Source organism: Gavialis gangeticus, unplaced genomic scaffold (genome assembly GCF_001723915.1).
Source record: "Gavialis gangeticus isolate Ggan-Ray unplaced genomic scaffold, GavGan_comp1, whole genome shotgun sequence".
NCBI lineage: Eukaryota > Metazoa > Chordata > Crocodylia > Gavialidae > Gavialis > Gavialis gangeticus.
Window position 1 is genome coordinate 16,622,709 of NW_017729029.1, and position 10,633 is coordinate 16,633,341.

Sequence of the window (10,633 nt, forward strand, 5' to 3'; positions counted from 1 at the left end):
ATACACACACACACACACACATACACACACGCACACACACACACACTAGTGGCATTTCATTTTAATCACAGAAAAATGTGATTTAAATGAAATCTATATTTCTATAGTGGTGTATACATAGTATAGTATAGTATAGGTAATAAGTATCTATATATTAGTGGTGTTTCACTTAAATCACAGGAAAATGTGCATTTGGGGTTACTTGTTTTTAACCGAAAATTGGGGATTTTTTGTAAATCAGAGAAAACCAGGATCTTCGATTATGAGCTCTGATGTTCAGCAGAGCCCATGAATGCAGTGATGGGGGGCTAACTCAGGGATCGCTAAAGCACGCCAGGTAAGAGGACCAGCAGGGCCTTGGGGGGCTGTGCATGGGGCTGCAGGCAGGTATGAGGGAGACATGGGCTATGGGATCAAAAAGGGTGAGAAGCACAGCTCCACACTGTAGCCATGAATCACCTGTATCAGGACAATCACAGGCTGTAATTAGTGGACAGGGGAGAGACTCGCATGCTGCCCCTAGCTGTTTATTCTCAGGAAATCCTTCTGGCTCACGGTTCTGGGTAAGGGAGCCATACGTTTGGCGTGCCAGAGATGTACGTTATTTCATTTGCATTGCCAGAACAGCCAGACTGACATGAGCCAGCTGCCAGTGAGCAGGGTCGGCTCCCACAGGAAAGCAGGCTTACTCACAGGAAGCCTGGAGACGCCTGGGCTGGCCCCCAGCTAAATGAAACCGTTCCACCAGGGCAGCGTGGTACACCTCCCCATGCTCATCACATGCAAATGCACTGGATATGCAACTCCCCTTCACATCAGACCCATCACTGCCAAGCACTTGCAGTCCTACATGGCCTTAATTGCTCCATACATTGCTGAGGAAGCTAAACCAGCAGGGCAGCTTTGACTTAAGAGCCTAGAACAACACGGATTCGGGGAGGGGGAAAAAAAAAAGCCCAACAGTCTATGCCCTACGTACCCATTTCACTGATGACCCAACGAGACAGATGAGTCACATGAATATACCTGGCACAGTCAGCCGTTTCCACTGAAAACCTCTAACAAGTCTTCCTGAAGCCTGACTTTCCAGCAAGAGAAGCAGGATGTTTGCCCCACCACCCACAACCTGAGATTTCCTTTCTTTTAAGATCTGATGCTCCCAGAACGTGTCATCAATGAGTGAAAAGTTCCATTTCCATCTATTCAATTGAGTTTGGGGAAGGAGCCTTCCAGGAAGCACCGAAGACGATGTACTTGAGATGATTCATTTGGAAAGTTATACCAGACAACCCTGTGCTGGCAAGGGCAACTAGAATTGTACCTACAAGTCCATCGCTGCTTATCCTAATAAAGCAGCAATAACATAGCCTTCTTCTAACACTGGAGAGAAAATCCACATAAAGAATAAGCTAATGTATTACAAAGATATTTATAAAGTGGCTATTTTTTTTGTTTTTTTCTCACCCAAGGATTTTTCTTCCTTTGGCCAAATTTTGGCCTGGCCAGACAACGAAGCGTGGCATTACCAATGCCAAACCATGCTGAAACATTTCTTTTCACAAGCATCTTGGAGAAGAAAACTAGGAGAGATTCCTAGGTTTGTAAATCTGTCTTGTATGATGCCGTCTTGGCCGATTCCTCTCTCTCACGCTGCAGCACACGTAAATTGAAAGCGCTATTGTTTTTGCAAACCAACCCGTTTGTAATGTTTTTCAAACCAATGATGCATACTGGGAAAGTGCTGTGCCGTGTTTTTCAATTTGTAATAAAGTCTTATTAAAATCTCATTAAGGATTGAAAGCGTGCTTTAAGAGAAGCAAAATACGAAAACAACTTAAAGTCCCTTCAAGGCATCCTACTGGGCGCTATTCAAGGAGAGCCGTAGGAGTTCACGGGAGCATACCCACATCAAGGGCCTTATTCCAGCTTTCTTTTTCAGGCCAGGGACTCCCTAAGGAACCCAACTGAAATCACTGCAGGATCCTCACGCACCGAAGCCTCACTCATACCCCCTTTAAAAGACCCTCTGGTACATTGTGAGCAAAAATTCAAAGGCCGGAGAGGGTCCTGAAATACCTCTAGCAGGATCCTCTTATGTATGTAGACCTTTGATCTCAACGATGCCGGCTTATGCCACACGAACATTTTCCTTAAATCTATTTAAGCCTACAAATAAAAGACACACTCAAGGAGATGTATAATCCAACACTGCAATGCTCTCCCCACCGTTTTTTCACTTACGGTGTATCTGAGTTCATGGTGTCGCAAGAGCACGATTAGTATCACAAGGTTATCATCGTCTAGATCTCCCTCTGGAGAGTCCCCAGAGCAGTCAAGGAGTAGGGAGACTGGAGAGAAATGCCCTTTCAAAAAAGTCTCAATTTTGCAGGATGACAACCTGATCCCAACCTCAACACTGCGATTCTTCCTCCAAGAGCCACATTCCCCACCTCTTCCTCACCTACCTCCACATGGTTTTACCCGAAGGAAAGACGCAGAATTGTTTGACAATAAATCCAGGAGGGTTCTTAAAACCCCATATGTATACATAAATACATACACTTTAACTCCTGTTCTATAGTTTAATTTTTTTTTATTATTACTCTTACATTAGGCCCTGCAGTAGACAAGCCCATATATTATAACCACAAATTCTGGGAGATCTTAAGGCAGACAAAGTTCTTTGGGTGAATCTAATATCTTTTATTAGACCAACTTAAATAGTTGGGGGGGAAAAGATTGAGATCTTAAGCCTTTCTAATTTAGTTTTCGTGAATGGTGTCACTGTCAATGCTTCACTGTTTCCTATCTTGAAAGGTCAAATGAAGCTTTAAAAAGGCTTACCACAGAATAGTATGAACAGCAAGTTGCTTGCAGGCTTTCTAAAGTGTCAACTATAACACTCATTCAAAATGTGGGCTGTGTAAAAAATGGTCATGTGCATCTGGAACAGATGTACTCTTTGATGCGTGCACTGCAAGTCATATCTGCTTACTTCAGCAATGAAGATACTGTTTTACAGCCAAGGCCAACTGCACGCTCCCAACGCAAAGGAAAACCACTCACTGATACAGGGACATAGGAATTGCACTCATCTTTTGTTCTCCCAACTGCTCCCTCCCCCACGCTGCATTAAAAACAACTGCGACTATCCCAGAATTAAAAATCAAATGCAATTTGTTAAACCAGGTTTTGAATATAAAGCCAAATTAGAAAATCAGAAACCAAAAGGTTTGCACAGAAGGAACCGCAGACAGAAATTTCCTTCCTAATTGTTCCCTCTGGCTCATGCATCACCATTACTTGAAACTTTCAGATCCCAAGTTACTTCTCCTAGGCAGGGAGAGGTAGGTAGCCGCGCTCACGCATGTCTGATAGACAGTCTGTAAAGGTGCATCTGTACCCCACATTCTTCCTACATAGGTCGGTACCAAAAAAAAAAAAAAGCCTACATAAAGCAAGTGTGAACAGGGGTTGCAAGGGTACAAATAGTCTACTGTGTCATTCTTTGCAATGACTTTCGAAATTGCAATTCATCTTTAGGCTATTTGCACTGCTGTTGCTCCTTTAGCTCAAAGAAAATAACACGGTGTGTGGCAAAATAAAGAAATTCCTCCCACCAGCAGATACCACTTCACGAACTGGCAAACTTTCTAAAGTACCCTTAATACTAAGGCAGACAAGGTTCTTTGGGTAAATCTGATATCTATTTTTTTTATATCAGATTTACCCAACGCATCTTGCCAGCTTGATGACAGGGATTTATACCCGAAAGCTCGCTAAGAAGAGTCTTCCCAACTATTCCACTGGTCTAATAAAAGATATCAGATTAATCCAAAGCATCTCGTCTGCCTGTGTCCTTAGACCAACGTGGCTACAACCAGCACCCCTTAATACTAAAGCACTTAAAAATACTTTAAAATATCTAGCAACATTTCCGAGAACTTTGGACGCACAGGTTGGTGGTGAGGTTTATCGCATCAATGCAACCCCACAGAAAGAAAGCACCAGCACTTAACAGCAGGCTCTGGCCAATGTGGCAATATGCCAGGTATTACTAAATGAATGCAAATGGCTTGCAAAGCAATAACGTTGCTATAATTGTAAGAAAGTATCAAAGATAACACAGGAAAGATGTAGCACTAATGCTTTGTTTCCCATGCCAGGTCATCTTTAAGACACCTAAACTCCTGATCCTCATCAAGCAATGTGTTACACTTCGCAGGCACTAGGTTTTGTCCCATTCAGCTGCACTGGACTTTTAAAGTCCAAGATTCCCACAGAGTTGCTTTACAATCTAAATCTGCCCTAATGCATCTGGATTTCTTACAATATACTGGGAATGGATCCAGAAACTACTTATCTGGGTGCATTAGCAAGGACTGGATGAGATCTTAATGCAATTTCCTTTGAAAAAGGTGCAGATGCTGCTAACAAATTCTGATTCATTAGCAATAATATGAAATCCAAGATAACTCTGTAGGAGAAAACTAAGCTATATAGGATTTTTATGTTTGGACTGGATTCTGTCAGAGCTCATTGTGCCAGTCGTGTTAGTTATGAGGGGGTTTAATACAATCCCAAGACCGGTCCAGAATGCATGTCAAATGTCAAAACACTTCTACATTGGAAAGCTAATACCCATGTGCATGCCCCAAACCCTTTTACAGTGGAAAACTAACATACCCATATGCATGCCCAAAAGGACTGCAAGGGCTCAATCTTGCAATCATCTCTCTGCATGCAGAAGACTGTAACAAGCTAACAGGCACGTGGAAGTTTGTGACATGACGACTTAGGTCCATGGGTATTTGTACAGTCAAATGTTATTATCATATGCAAGCTTACAGCTGCCTTGCATGCAAAATGCACGATAACATTCAGTGTGCACTAATGAAAAAAGAATCCATGCACAAATAATCTAAGAGTCTACCATACCATATTAAGGAAACAATACATCTGCTACGCAGTCCTCTCTGTATTACTTGTATATGAACTATGGCTTTATGTTTCAATTGGTGCAACGTAGCCTGGCTGTCAAGAACACCCCAGGAGAAACGGGTTGGGAATGCCACACCTCTCCAGGGTATTTAAGAGTCCTCCCAATGTTTCGCAACCTCCCCAAAGCAAAGACGATGCCAAACTGCAGTCACAGCCTGGCACTTCTTGCACCTTTCCCAACACGGCTTGACAGCAGAAAGGCTATATCCTGAAGGTCATTACTTGCAATTCACGGCTGGAGGATCCTCACAACTCTGCAAACCTGACCCTATGCGATTAAAAGCCACGCACTGTAGATCTGGCTGCAAGGACTGCCCGGCAAATATCACTCCAGAATCAATGCCCCCGTGGCACACGCTGCCACCACCTCCCTGGATGCTAAATCGCACTGTGAACAGGTGGGCTGTCCCAGGGAAAAGCATCCTCCTTCTCACGCCCACCTGAGAGGAGCTGCAGGATTTCTTCTCCTCCTCCCTAAGCCCCAGGGCGGTGCAACTATTCCCAACCCCAGGTTCTGCCCAGTTTGCTCAGCTGAAACACCCGGCCAGATGAACGGAGAAAGCAGGTTTCCCTCTGGGCACCTGCCCTGCAATAGCAGGGTTTGAGGTTACGGGGCGAGACTTTGGGGGAGGCTGGAAAGATTTAGCAGGAGAAAAAAAAACGTGGCTGGAGTTTTACCATTTCTAAATCTGTCGCTTGGTTTTCTGCACAGCTTTGTCACACATTGATTCAGGGTGCCGACAGCCTCCCTCGGAGCAGCCTACAGTAAAAATAATACCCGAATCTTGAAGTGGACCCCGAAACACACACTCCCCCACATTACTGGGCAAATCCTAATCAATCATCAGCTGAGCTGGAGGAAGGGAACAGGCAGAAAAAAGATGTTCAATTCCAGCACATGGAGATGAGCAAAGAAAGAGAGGCACAGCCTCCCTGTTCAGCTAGAGCAGAGACCAGAGAGATCGAGGGAAGCAAACCAAGGGCAATGCAGTCACCAAGGATGGTGGAGATGAACCACCTAGGAAGTATCACTTTCCAACAAATAAAAGACAATAAAAATCCACAAGTTGTTTCTTCACTAAAGCCTTTGAGCCAAGCTTATTAGAAAGAGCACAACGGTTTATCAACAGCACATATTTAATGTTATCTTGGTGCGACGCCAGTAACTGGCTCCTTAGTTTGACATGGTTAAAGAATTCAAAGTAATTTGGCAAACTCGACTGCAGCTGGGACATGGAGAGGCCAGGCTGCCTTGCACTTAGCTCAGCACCTCTAGCAAATGTGAATAAGACAAGCAGTCGAGGACAGAGACATCAGGACAGAGATGTTGGCATCACTGGTGTCAAAAGCAGTTCACTAGTCTCGGACACAAATAGCCACTAGGTTTTTCCTGCCCGCTTCCCTATGACTGGGCAATGCGTTCTGATGGAGGAGGCTTTCCTAAAGGCAAGACTGAACTTGGATGCCCAGTATGCATGTAAGCAGACTACGGTGTAAGTGGGCAACTTGCTTAACTGCACAATAAAATGCCAGTCCCAACCTATGGCCTCTTCATAGAACATAAGGGCACAAACCATGCAAGCGTGCAGCCCTTGCTCTCTCCCTTCCCCATTAATCACTGTACTCTGGACCACTGAAGGGGAAGCCTTTTCCTTGAAGCCAGCAGCAGATGCATAGGGGCTGCCCCCACTGCAGACAAGGGAGGTTCACCCTTACAAGGGTTTACACTCTCGCTACCACTTTTGATGCTTTCAGCAGCTCGTTTTTGCCTTGGACAGCCCAGCTCACAAAAGCAGCTACTGTTCTGCCAGGAAATTCACCCTCCCTCACTCGCTGATGCCCCAAATATTGCTGTGACAGCCCACAGACTTCAAGGCATGGGCTACCCTGAGGCCTCTGCATTATTTCCACCCACTTTCCATGTGAACCATGTGCCCACGGCTCCCCCGGGGAAGGGTCTGGATGTTCAGCCAGCTGAAAAGAGGCAATCATGCTGTAGAGAGCAGCCACTTCCGCACCTGACCCAGCTGCCTTCCCAAACCTTGCTCAAGCCATCATCCCCGGCACAGAGAACGAGCAGGAGAGTGCAGAACAACCAGCGCTCCTCTCCCCACATTTCCAAATGCTTCCTACAGACAGGCAGTCGGGACTCATAGTAAAGATACCTTTTATTAGACCAACAAGATTTTTGCAAAAAACCCCCAAAAAACAAATTCTTTAATTGCAAGCTTTCCTATGGACAGGACCCCTTCCCTTTCCTGCCCCTTAAGATGGCTGGATAAACCATGCCACTAGCCAAACCTGCTTGGCAGAAAAAATTCCCCACAGCACAGATTAATAAGTAGCACTCCTATTCCTGCAACGGCCCATAACGAGCAGCAGTTTTCTGTTTAAACACAAGTAAGGAGAGATGTTCATTGGATCAGCTTAAGACAACTGGTCTGTGTCAGCACATGGGAAACACACGTGTAAACACACACATGCACCGGTTTCCAGCTCCTCGCAGACTTTCCCGTAGCCAAACAGAACAGGAAAGAAAACACAGGAAACTGCTCCCAGGGCTTTCCAGGTAATAGGTGACCGATACCTGCCACGAGAAGAATGCAAAAATCCCAGAACCAAGTCATCTAGTCTTCAGCCATCCTGTTTTCAACTCAAGCAAGAAATTATTAAAATTAGGTAAGAAATTCCCCGAAAAAAAGCTTCTAAGAAGCCTGACATGGAAAAGCTGAAAGGACCTGTCGTTACCTGCATTCTCCTGTTGGATCAAAAAGCTCTGACTGTCCTAATTCAGGCATGGGGATAGAAACGGGGCTCAAGCCCAGACACAGAATGGCAAGGCATGCACAGATCCTGGCTCCTATGTATTGTAAGGGGAACGAAAGATCAGCCCACACCAGGGACCCAGCACCCCCCTGCATTTCCAGACCATAGCTCACACCAGAGGAAGCAAGGTTTCCAACATGCCCAGAGGACAGGCCCCTTGTTTCTCCCAAGCCCAGCTGGATGCTTTTCCCCCTGCCATTGAGTCCCATACCACCCTCCCTTCTCATAGCTCCTAACTTCCCACCCCCTCCTCCAAAACCGGGACCACCCTAATCCCTCTCCATGCACTCCCTACACTTCTCTGCACCCCCACCATCCACTGTCTTTATAGCCATAAGCCTGGAGGATCCCTTTTCTTTCTGCATATTCTGTTCTCCTTGGATTACAATCCCACCCCTCCAGAACTAAACCCTCCTAGAGAGAGGGATGTCTTGTTTCCCCCACTCCAGATGTGACCTAGCACCCAGGTGAGCACCGGTCAGGCTCAAGGGACCTGCGGCACATCCCCCACTGCTGCCCAGTTTGCTTGCCCCAAAGCTGAGAAGTATAACAGCTTTTTTGTCTCCTGATCTCTTGAATAAACAGCAGCAGCCACTTAGCTCATCAGCAGCAAATGGCCTGCAGCCACCCAGGGAAGCTGTGAGCCTTGTGCACTCCCCCAAGTCTCCTGTGCCATCCCGCTCCCACAAGGCTGCCAGATGAGGTACGTGTCCCACAATGGAGACCATGTGGGGTACGGGGTAATCCCCCTGCTGCATGCACGCACTGGGAGACCTGCTGGCTAGGCATGCGAGCAGCATGTGTTACTCCAATACCTCCCACTCAAGTATGCTCAATGAGGAATATTACCCTTGGGGCAATCTTTGCAGGGGAGTGAGGTCCCTTCCAGCACTGGAGGTCTAGAAAACTTTCTGGGCAATCTATGCAAGACCCTGGATCCTAGAAAATCCAGCCTCTCCATGAAAGGCTTTCTCTCCTTACCTGCACCGAAAGGGGCAGGGTGTCTTTAGATAATTATATTCATCTGGACAAAGTGCTCCTGTGCAGTCACGGGGAATTTCAACAGTCCCAGACTCAAAAGCATAAGCACAGCACACAGTAAATAGCTGAAAATACTGAGCAATGAGAGGTCATGGCGCAGGGTGGGCAGAAAGGTTTGTGATCGCGCAGCCAAGAAGGCACGCACACGGAGGGCTGAATTCCTGTTACACGGGCCATACTTTTTCTGACCTTTGCACATTTTTTCAGTGCTGGACTTTTCTATTTTAATGTTCTTTGGACAACCGGTGCATGAGGATACCGCTTAGAAATGAAACGCAAGGCCCTGCGTTACGGCATCTTTCAGTCCATACATGGCAGCCAGGAGTCTCAAAAGGCAAACACGTGGCACTAGGACACAGAGCAGGCCAGATCCAGTTCACAGCTATGTGCTTGAGCAGTCTGGGTAGCAGTATTTTATGGTTCATGCTAGCAGCCTGTGGGCAGTGTTTCCCAACTTGCGCGTTGCTGGTACAAGGAGAGCCGTGGGGATATGCAACGCAGGCTCACCCAACTGAAATATGCTCAAAAGCCACCCCTTGACCTACCCTACCTCTGCAGCAACCGCGCGTGTAACTAGGCATGCAGGAGCAAGTCTCCTACATGTCGAGGCAGCCCCTACCCTGCATTTCTTTGCCCTCGCTGTCTCCAACAAACACACATGCATGCAGACCACCAGCTTTATAGTGACATATAAAAATACCCCAAACAAGGCACACACATCCATTCCTGGGGACAAAAGGAGACCACCCATGTGACAGATGCAAATCACGTCACTGAATGTATTAGTGGACGGCACTCAGATAGGGTAATAAGTACAGTCCCGATAGGGTAATAAGCACAGTCCCTAGAAAATGACACTGAACTGTATTTTCCATGTCTAGGTACAAGAGCATGGCTTTCACCCATGTCTGAGAACAGCACCACTGAGCCCTGGTTTTCCCCTCTCCCCAAACAGTATGTGACCTTCTAGGGAAGGGAGAATAGAGAAGGGGGGAGGGAGCCAAAGAAAGAGGGGAACAATGCACAAAAGAGAAAGAGTGGGGGGGAAGAAAGAGAGAAAGAGCAGGGGGGGAAAGAAAGAGAGAAAGAGTAGAGAAAACAGGCATTAATAACTGTATCCGAGCTTGGCATGGCACAGGATGGGGAAGCAGAAGGGACAGCAGGATGCAATCCACTAAATAGGACCCCCCCCAAAATAAAAACAAACAAACAAAAAAAACCACAGCCAAAATATTTCCCTACTCAGAAATGTGGACCACTGAAATCAGTGGGTATTTTGCTAGAGTATGGGCAGCTGAATTAGGCCCAACACAGAGGCATAGAAATCTGCTCCAGTGACTAACTGAACTCAACTCCAAACAGCATTTACTGCACAGACCTCCAGGTAAGCTCTTAAATCTGCCTAAAGCACAATAATGCAAAGCTGCTAGCCTTTGCTGAGGCCACCTGGTTGGTAAAGGTCACCTGAACTGCACTTTGGTGTTTAATTAAGAAGCGGGAGACAAGGTGAACTTAGAACGGGACACAAACGCATGCTGCGAGCAAATGGATAAACCTCGAATTCGGGAGTTATCTTTAGCAAACCTGCAAGTCACCAGGCAGAGACTGACACGGCGCTGGTGCAGGCAGGAAGGAAGCCCTGTGTACCCAGGAATATTTACAGGCTGGCCACACCTTCTTCTCGGTATACCTGCCCCAAGCTGCATTCCAGGGAGCAATAAGGCAGGGCGGTGCAAGCGCTCCTCCGGCAGAGTTGCAGTCTCTG